Raw genomic sequence first — 8,371 nt, 5'->3', positions numbered from 1 at the left:
GGGTGTCCCAAAGTCCATTCTGAAAGCCACTTGGCCTAGATTACCTGCTGGGCTCCTTGCGGCCCTGACAGTCTGTAGCTGACTCTAACCACAGCGGTGTAACCAAGAAGGCAAGGTGTGTGCAGGTGGCTTTTGAACTGGAGATGTACAGGGGTGCAAGGAGCCTTTGAGGAGGAAGAAGGAGGGAAGCAAAGGTCTGGGAGGGGAGGAGTCTGGGGCGTTTGCAGACAGCTACGAGTCAACCAGGCTGGCTGGAGTCCGCAGTGTTGGCAGGGCCAGGTGTCAAGGCACTAAGGGGAGATGTTTGGGACTGGTTTGCCATGTGTGGTGGGCGCTGAAGGTTTGTGCAGGCAGCGAGGTCATTGGGGCCTGGCACCTGAATCGTAGTGTAGCGAGGGTAGGACTGGAGGCAGGGAGATCAGGGCCGAGATGGGGCGTTTCCGGCCCAGCCTAGGGGAAGGGGCCTTGTTCGGGAATTGCTCTGGATGACTGTGGGCAGCGGAGGTGGGGGAGGCCGAGAGGGTAAGGCCTCACGACTCAGCACCTGCTTCAGGTGGCTGAGGCAAGAGAACATGGGGGACAGTCCTCCAGTGTCCATCTCTCTGGGTCCCAGGATGAACGTGCCGATGGTCGCCCAGGGCCCGTGACAGAGAGTGAGGAGGATTCATCCCTACTGCAGAGAACAAGGCCCAGCGTGGAGTGCCCTGGGCGTCGCCGGGCTGGGGCAGCCACTGGACCGTAAGAGCTGGCCTGTGGTGAGCCACGTGGGGGCGATCGGAATCTGCTCGGGCATCAGGGCCAGGCCTTCCTCTGCTTACCTCCCCAGGTCTTCCCTTCTGACCCTCTTCTCCAGCCCAAACCTGTGTGCTCCATGATCCCTGTGGCTCAGAAAACCAATTCCCAGGAAGAATCAATTCAAGAGGAAGAAAAGTCTACACACAGGTTCCAGTCAGCCAGGGACATGTTTTAGGGTTTAGAGGTGCATACCTGGAAAGTACAGAGACTGCCAGGAATGGAGGATACTCTTTGGACATCCGGGATGTGTTCTGGACTCTGAATTAAATATTCTGGAATCAAGGACAGATTTTGGATTTCTAGGCTTGTCCCAGAATTCTGGGCTCTGTTTCAGAATTCTCAAGAATGTTTGAGAAACCTTGGGTAGGTTCTGGCATCTGGGACCTATTTCAGAATTTGGGGGGCTGGCCTGGGCTGTCTCCCCATTATTCACCTCCTTGGGTTTATCTCATTGGCTATAATCTGCCGGTGCACATGGATACGGGAGGCAGTTGTTATGGCAACAGTAACCATGAGGTGTATCAACTCCCCGAATTTACTCTGAGCCTGTGACATTTCAGCTGGTGGAGAATCACAAGCTCCTGAAAGGCTGATGAACAGGGATCCCTGCCAACCCTGTTTTTGTTTCTCCCTTCCCCCCAACCTTAAATAACCTCCCTTTAGGCCCATAGATCTCCCTGTCTAATTCTCCCCTGGGCAAATGAATATTCAAAAGCAGCCAGAAAGCATATTCAAATCTTATGAACTTCCTCCTGCCTCAGTCCATTTAAATGCAACTGCAGCTTCTGTTTTGCCCCATTTATCTGCCAGGAAAGTGAAGGGTAATTCCAGGAGGTGAGAATAAGTGCTTTTCCCAAGTTGCTTTAACTTCTTAAGTGGGCTAAGGGGCGGGGGTGAGGCTGGGCTCCTCTCTTCTATCAATTGGGCCCCTCAGACAAGTCTCAGAGAACCTTAACATGCTGGGGCGCCTCCACAGAAGCTCTGGCCGCAAGGAGGCGAGGCCAGTCCAGATGAATAACAGAGTAGGCTCTCTTGCCTGAGCCTCTGCTTCTGTCTACAAAATCACAGACTGTCATGTGTGAAGAAACCTCAAGGTTATCTGGGCTTTATTGATGGGGAAACTGAGGCCCAGGGACATTCCTTTCAATCGTTCATTAGTGGCAGAGTTCCCAACCCACAACCCTTGCTATCACACCTCTTCCCCAAGCCCTGTTCCAGCCATCTACTCCCCATCCATCCATCCACCCACACTTCCATCCATCATCCATCCATCCACCCACACTTCCATCCATTCACACATCCATCCATCCATGCATCCATTTATCACCCATCATACATCCATCCACCTGTCCATGTATTGTCCATCCATCCATCCATCCATCCATCCATCCATCCATCCATCCAGAAAAATGTTAAGTACCTGCCAAATGTCTTAAATGACAGGAAAAAGAGTCATTTCACCTTGGACCCCTATATCCAGGCCATCTGGTTGACCACACCTGGTTCATCTTCCCTTCTACCAAATGAATATTTTCCCATTCAGGTCACCTTGTGCCTGTCCTCCCACCCCTACCCTCCATATACCGAGCTCCTTCCGGTCTCTGCCCTTATGTTCATGGTGTCCCTTCTGCCCAGAATGGCCCACTCCCCACAACTTATCACCCTACTCAGATGTCAAGGCCCACAGGAAAAGACCCCTACCCCCACTTGCCACTCAGCCACCTGAGTCCTCCTTTCTCCTACAACCTTTGACTCAAACTGCACAAATAAGCCCATTTCCAGTTGTATGCCTCTGTCCCAGGGTACTATGTGAACCTCTGATTTTTTCAGTGTCTTGTTGTTGATATCTCATGTGTTTTCTTTAACCCCCATAAGAGCAAAACTCACCAGTAGGGTGTGTATTCCACACACATAATGTGTGTGTATTTCACACAGCACGCTTACTTCATGGATAAAAGGAACGGCAATCAGAGAGTGAGTAATTCTGAGAGGGGGTTTTGAAGTCCAGCTTATGTGGTGTCTTAAAGGACAGGAAGTTTTTAGAGAAATGACTTATAGACTCAAAGGGTTTTGAGTCTCTGGGCGATGGCACTTTGGGGGAAAGCAAATAAAGGATAGAGGAAGGTTAATCAGAAAATCTTGTTCATGCAGCTTCCTCTGTGTCACCATCCGCAGGTGCTAAGAGCCTCAAGTGGTCTTGAGTGGTTAACCTTTGTCCTCCCTGATAGAAGGTTGGAGTAGGATTCCTTCTGTCTTTGTAAATGGGTGTCCCGCTCTCAGGCAGTTGTGGGGGGGCAGAGAGCTTTCCTGCACCTGACTGACGATTGCCTTCGATTCACGATCCTTCGTCCTTGGGGCGGCATATTCTGGTCTCTCACTGGGACGTTCGGTGGGGTGGTGGTGCTGAGATGTGAAGCAAATGCCCTGGGGTGAGCCAGACAGGGGAGAGCGGGGAGAGGGGCCAGGCCTCGGCTTACCCAGGCCACCGTGGAGCCACGCCTGGCTGAGCCGCGGGAGGTGGGTGGTGTGGATCCTAAACAGGAGGGGGCTTCTTTATTTCAGGATCTGAGCCCCCTTGATCCCCGGGCTGTGCTCTTGAGTAACTAAAATGGATTAAGATACAACCACCCTCCTCACCTAATGTCTCACTCCAGGTCCGGGAGGGAGGCGTGGCTCCAGGACAGTCGCTCAAACTTTGCTTCTGGTCTTTTCCTCAAGAAAGATCCAAGATGGTGGTGGGGACAGGCTGGGTTTGTTTTCCCCCAAGAAGACTCCTTCCCTCCATGGTGGGGCTGGCTGAGGTTGTGAGTGTCTCTGAGGGGACTTGGCTTCCTAAGGGACAACCTCTTTTCTGGGAAAACAGCAAAGCCCTTGGTGGGCCCAGCACCCCCTCTGCGGGTCCTTGACTTTAATCTTCCATGTTCTTTCTCGACTGTGGCTTTAACACTCCCCGGGGGCCTGAGGTAGGAGCTTAAAACTTTAAACATTATTTTCCACTGCCGATTGATCTTCCTTTCCCAGAATTGAGATTTCTTTACATCACGAGGAGAAAAATTCAACTCTGATCTTTCCTTACCTTCACATTAGTGACAACACAGTTGTGCAGCCCACAACCCTGGAGTTGGAGTTGTGTCAGCCTCCAACCCTGTATCCTACCATGCCCGCCGCCCATACACAGGCCCAGGTGTGAACATGCAGGCCACAGGCAGGTGGGGATGGGCGCACGTGGCTTGCTTACCAGACAGTGGCTTTACTGGGAGATGAAGGAAACTTTGGAGGTGGGGCCTAATGCTAGGAAGTTAGGTTATTGGGGGCACACCCTTCAAGGGGAAATTGGGACCTTGGCCCACCTTTTCTCTCCTTTTTCCTTTCCAGCTGCCATGAGGTAAGCAAGTCTTTCCACCATGATGTACTGTGTTTCCATAGGCCTAAAACAACAGAACCAAGCAATCTCTGAGATTGTTAACCAATATAAACCCTTTCCTTTATTAAGTTGATTACCTCAGGCATTTTGTCATAGTGACAAAAACTGTCCTCCACACATAGCTTGTCCAAGGTCCCATAGCTGGGAAGTATGACAGCTGGGGTTTGAACTCAGGTAGCAGGAACCCCAATTCACACTTAAAACCCTCAGGCTAACTTGGAAATGAAAGCCTTTGCGTGCAGTACGGTAAGGATCAGTCCATCCCCTGGCTGGCTCCTTCCTGCTCACAGGTGTGGAAGCAGATGGCAATTCTACCCACAGTTGTGAAGATGGGAAGGTGGTTAGGTGTGTGCACACCTGCACAAAGCTGTACCTGTGGGAGCCACCAGAACTTGCAGCTTTCCCAGGGGACCAGGGACTCTGCAGCACCAGCACCTCAGTTTATATTGGCTTTTCTCAAGTCACTGTCCCAAGACCCCAAGTGGGGAGCAGGGAAGTGGGCTCCTAGAGCTCCCCTTCCATCTGTTTCCATTCCAACCTCCATCTTCTCTTATTGAGGTCACTTCTGGGACAAATATCTTCCAGGAAACCCTCCTGAACCAGCCTGCTGGTGTCAGGGCCCTTTGGCTGGGTAGCCACAATATGACTTAGGATCTTCCTGTTTCTAGCTTCTGGCTCTGTTGCTTCTCAATTGGGTGACCTTGGGCAAGTTCCTTAACATCTCTGAGCCTCAGTTTCCTCATCTGTAAAATGGGGGCAATGTTGATACCTAGTTCAAGAGTTAATGGGACGATTAGATGCTCCAGTCCAGGGAAAGGGCTGGACCTGGCGCTTAGCTACTGGCCTCGTCCCTGGCTGGTTGTTTTTGCCTGGTTGTCAGCTTCCCCTTGTAAGGGCAGGGACCATGATTTATTTCTGACTGGCTCAGTCCCTGGCACATCTGTGGTTGCTCAGCTAATGCTGACTGAGGGGCCTGGTTCTTCTTCCAGTGTGATGTGTTCTTGCAGTGAGTGGGATCGACCCCGTCCCCCATCTCTGGGGTGGGTTGAAGCTGTGTGTCCTATGCCAGGGATGCAAAGTAGGACAGGCCTCCCCAGGGGGGTTGCCGTGGCAACAGGGAAAGTTCTAACCAGCAGAGACACACAGGGAGGGTTGGGAAGCAGGGCCTGTCTGGAGTGGGGACACCGGCTGTTGAAGTGGCTTTTGGACCCTCAGTGACCCATCTGTGAAATGGGGGCTAAGCTCCCAGCTCACCGTCAGGTTCTGACGTAAAGCGTCATGGGTGGTGGAGGCTGTCCAGGGCTGCAGGGGGCTGTGTCCGTCCGGCTGCTCATGGCTACCAGCCCAGGAGCAACCGCGGCAGGGCCTTCGTCTTTGCTGCATCCTCACACCTGAGACAGTGCCCGACCAGAGCAGGTGCCACCGTGTGTCTGCCAAATGTGGAATCAGCCAAGGGGGTGGGGACGTCTTGACATCCAGATGTCCCCAAGCCAACACCCAGCGTTCCCACCGTCCTTGATTTGGAACTGCACCAGAGACCCCTCAGGGCATGCCGCCTCGCAGCCCCCACAGGCCCTGAGTACCACCCGCCACCTGGCTGTGAACTCTGGCAGTGGGCAGGGAGCTGGGTTCCAGACCCTGGGCTTGGCCAGTCACGGAGGTTTGGTGTCAGGGCGTGTGAGGTGGTTGTGGTGCATAAAAAGCATGCAGGGTCCCAGGTCCCCCTAGTCCTGCTGCATCAGGCCCCCAGGGCATAGCCGGGCACGAGGGTGTCAAAGTTCTCCAAATTCTGGAGATCAGCAAGGTAGGGGACTTCTGGCCAGGCCGCAGCCTTCTGGAGTTGGAGGGGCTATCACAGGTCTCCCCAACCCACGCCGGGTCTGGGATCTCTTGTAGGCTGGGGAGACAGGTCCAGAGAGGGGATGCGGTGGCCCAGTTCCCACCTTGGCAATCCGCGCCCTCTGACGTGAGCAATCCTTCCACCTCCTGTGGCTTCTGCAACAACAGTCATGGGTCTGCTTGCTCTGGCTTCTCGAGAGAGCGGACGTCACAGCTCTCATCTGTGAATCGTGGCCAACTGCAGGAAGTAGCCAGGGTGCTGCGTGCACTAAGGTGGCCACCCTGAGTTTGCAGCCTGGCCCTCCCTCTCTGGCTTCTTGCATTTCCTGCCTTTTCCTCGGCAAAATGGGCACAAGACCCGTTTTATGGAGATGTGGGTTGGTGAGACCATTAAGAGCCCGGAGACCTAGATTCCAGTCTGGTTTCACTAGGTTGATAGCTGTGTGACTCCAGGCTGGTGACTTCACCTCTCTGAGCTTTGGCTGAAGCTCAGCTTCCGGGAGGTAATGGTGAGGACTAAGTGTGAGGAAGCCCACAAAACACACGGTGAGGGACTTAGCTACAGCGAACGCCTTTATGAAGTGATTCGGGTGTCACAGCGTCAGGGAGCAGGTTGGGGGCTTTGCATCTCTATCCAAATGGCAGCCCAGAGCAGGGTAGCAGAGGGGAGGGGTGTTTGTTGGAACAGCTAGAGGAGCTGAGAGGCCCCTGGTGTCCATTAGCCAGTTCCTGCTGAGTCGGGGAGAGTTGGCGGCTGGGGAAGTGATGATCAGTCACTGTGATGATCAGTCACCACAGCTGTGTGATGCTTTCTCCACTGAAAAGCAGTTTCCAACTCGTTATCTTAATGTGTCCTCATGATAACCCTGGTGATTGTTGGCTCTCTGTTTCAGATGGGGCGTTGAGAGCCCAGAGAGGTTAACTGGCTTGGTCAAGGTCACACAGCACAGTAGCAGCTGGAAGGAGGCAAAGTGGAAGGTGTCTGTGTTTCTGAGAGATGGTGATAAGCCATCAGGGTAGCCTGCTTGTCTTTTGTCTAGCTTTACTCCTGCTTGCTGCAGTCTCAGTCTGTTGGACCTGATTTTTTTAGGGGGGATGATGAAAGGCAGATCTTGGGTTCAAATCCTGGCTCTGCCACTTCCTAATTGTGTGCCTTAAGGAAGTTGCTTAGCCCCTTTGAATTGGTTCTTCATCCATCAGATGGTAATGCACCTGTCCCAGACGGCTTCTTTGGCAGGAGCTCAGTGAACGTATGTGTAGCTGTGCCCAGCCCTGGGAGGGTTTGCTATCTCAGGCATGACTTTGCTGTAGCTGATTGATATGTGCCCCCGAGGTCACATCACCTGTCAAGACCTCAGTTTGCTTTTTAATCTGTCAAATGCAGATGTTCTCTACTGAGCACTTATTTGGGGCCAGGTGCCTGTCATTCAGGATTTCATTTGCTATTCCCAGCAGCCAGTGAGGCTGGTTCTTTCAGGCCCCTTCCCCAGACGAGGAAACAAGCGAATTGACACATCTGTAGTTACGTGGCTAGTGGCCAGGATACTCCAGCTCTGTCTTGGCCCTGAGCTTCCGGGGTCCACTGACCCCTACCCGCTCTGTCCCGACCTCCAGGTCTCTCTCCAGGGAATCCTGCAGGGCTGGCACAGTGCTGGGACTTTGGAGTCTGGGGTGGTCACCGGTCGTTAGCCGGCTCCTGGAGCCCGGTGTTGGCAAGGCCCCGTTTTCATCCGTGGCGCTCCTGTTGTGTCCCTCGCTGACTCTGCTTGGGAGGAAAGCAGCAATAGGTTATGTAACGGGGAGCAGGTTACGTAAGGCCGCAGCAGGCCCGGGGGGCCGGGGAACGAGATGTCTTGGGCCCCCAGGAGTCCAGCAGTTTCTCTTTCTGCAAAACCAAGGCAGGGTGGGCTGGGCAGCCTCGAGGGCTCTCCTGGTTCCAGGGTGCTGCATTCCTGGCCTCAGGGAGGGAGATCCAGGTTTCTAGGCCCCTTCTCTCCTCTCTGGGCAGCTCTCTCTCTGGGCCCTGATCTGCATCTTTGTCTGACAGGGATACTGAGCTCCATGGCCAGCATGAAGTATCTGGACTTTGGGGCTCTGGGGGTGGGCAAGAGAGGGGAGCCAGGGCACCCCATCCCTCTCCTCTGTGCCTTGGTCACGTGCTGGCCACCACCAGCCGTGTCCTGTAATGACAGCAGTAACAACGAAGAAGACCACCAAGGGCTGAGCGCTTTCTCTGGGCCGGGCCCTTTGCTGGCACCGTCTCATCAAATTCTCACCTGCATGGACTCCCAGCCAGGACGCGGCCGAGCTGGG

The sequence above is a fragment of the Sciurus vulgaris genome, assembly GCF_902686455.1.
Source record: "Sciurus vulgaris genome assembly, chromosome: 1".
Classification (NCBI taxonomy): domain Eukaryota; kingdom Metazoa; phylum Chordata; class Mammalia; order Rodentia; family Sciuridae; genus Sciurus; species Sciurus vulgaris.
This window is presented reverse-complemented; position numbering follows the sequence as displayed.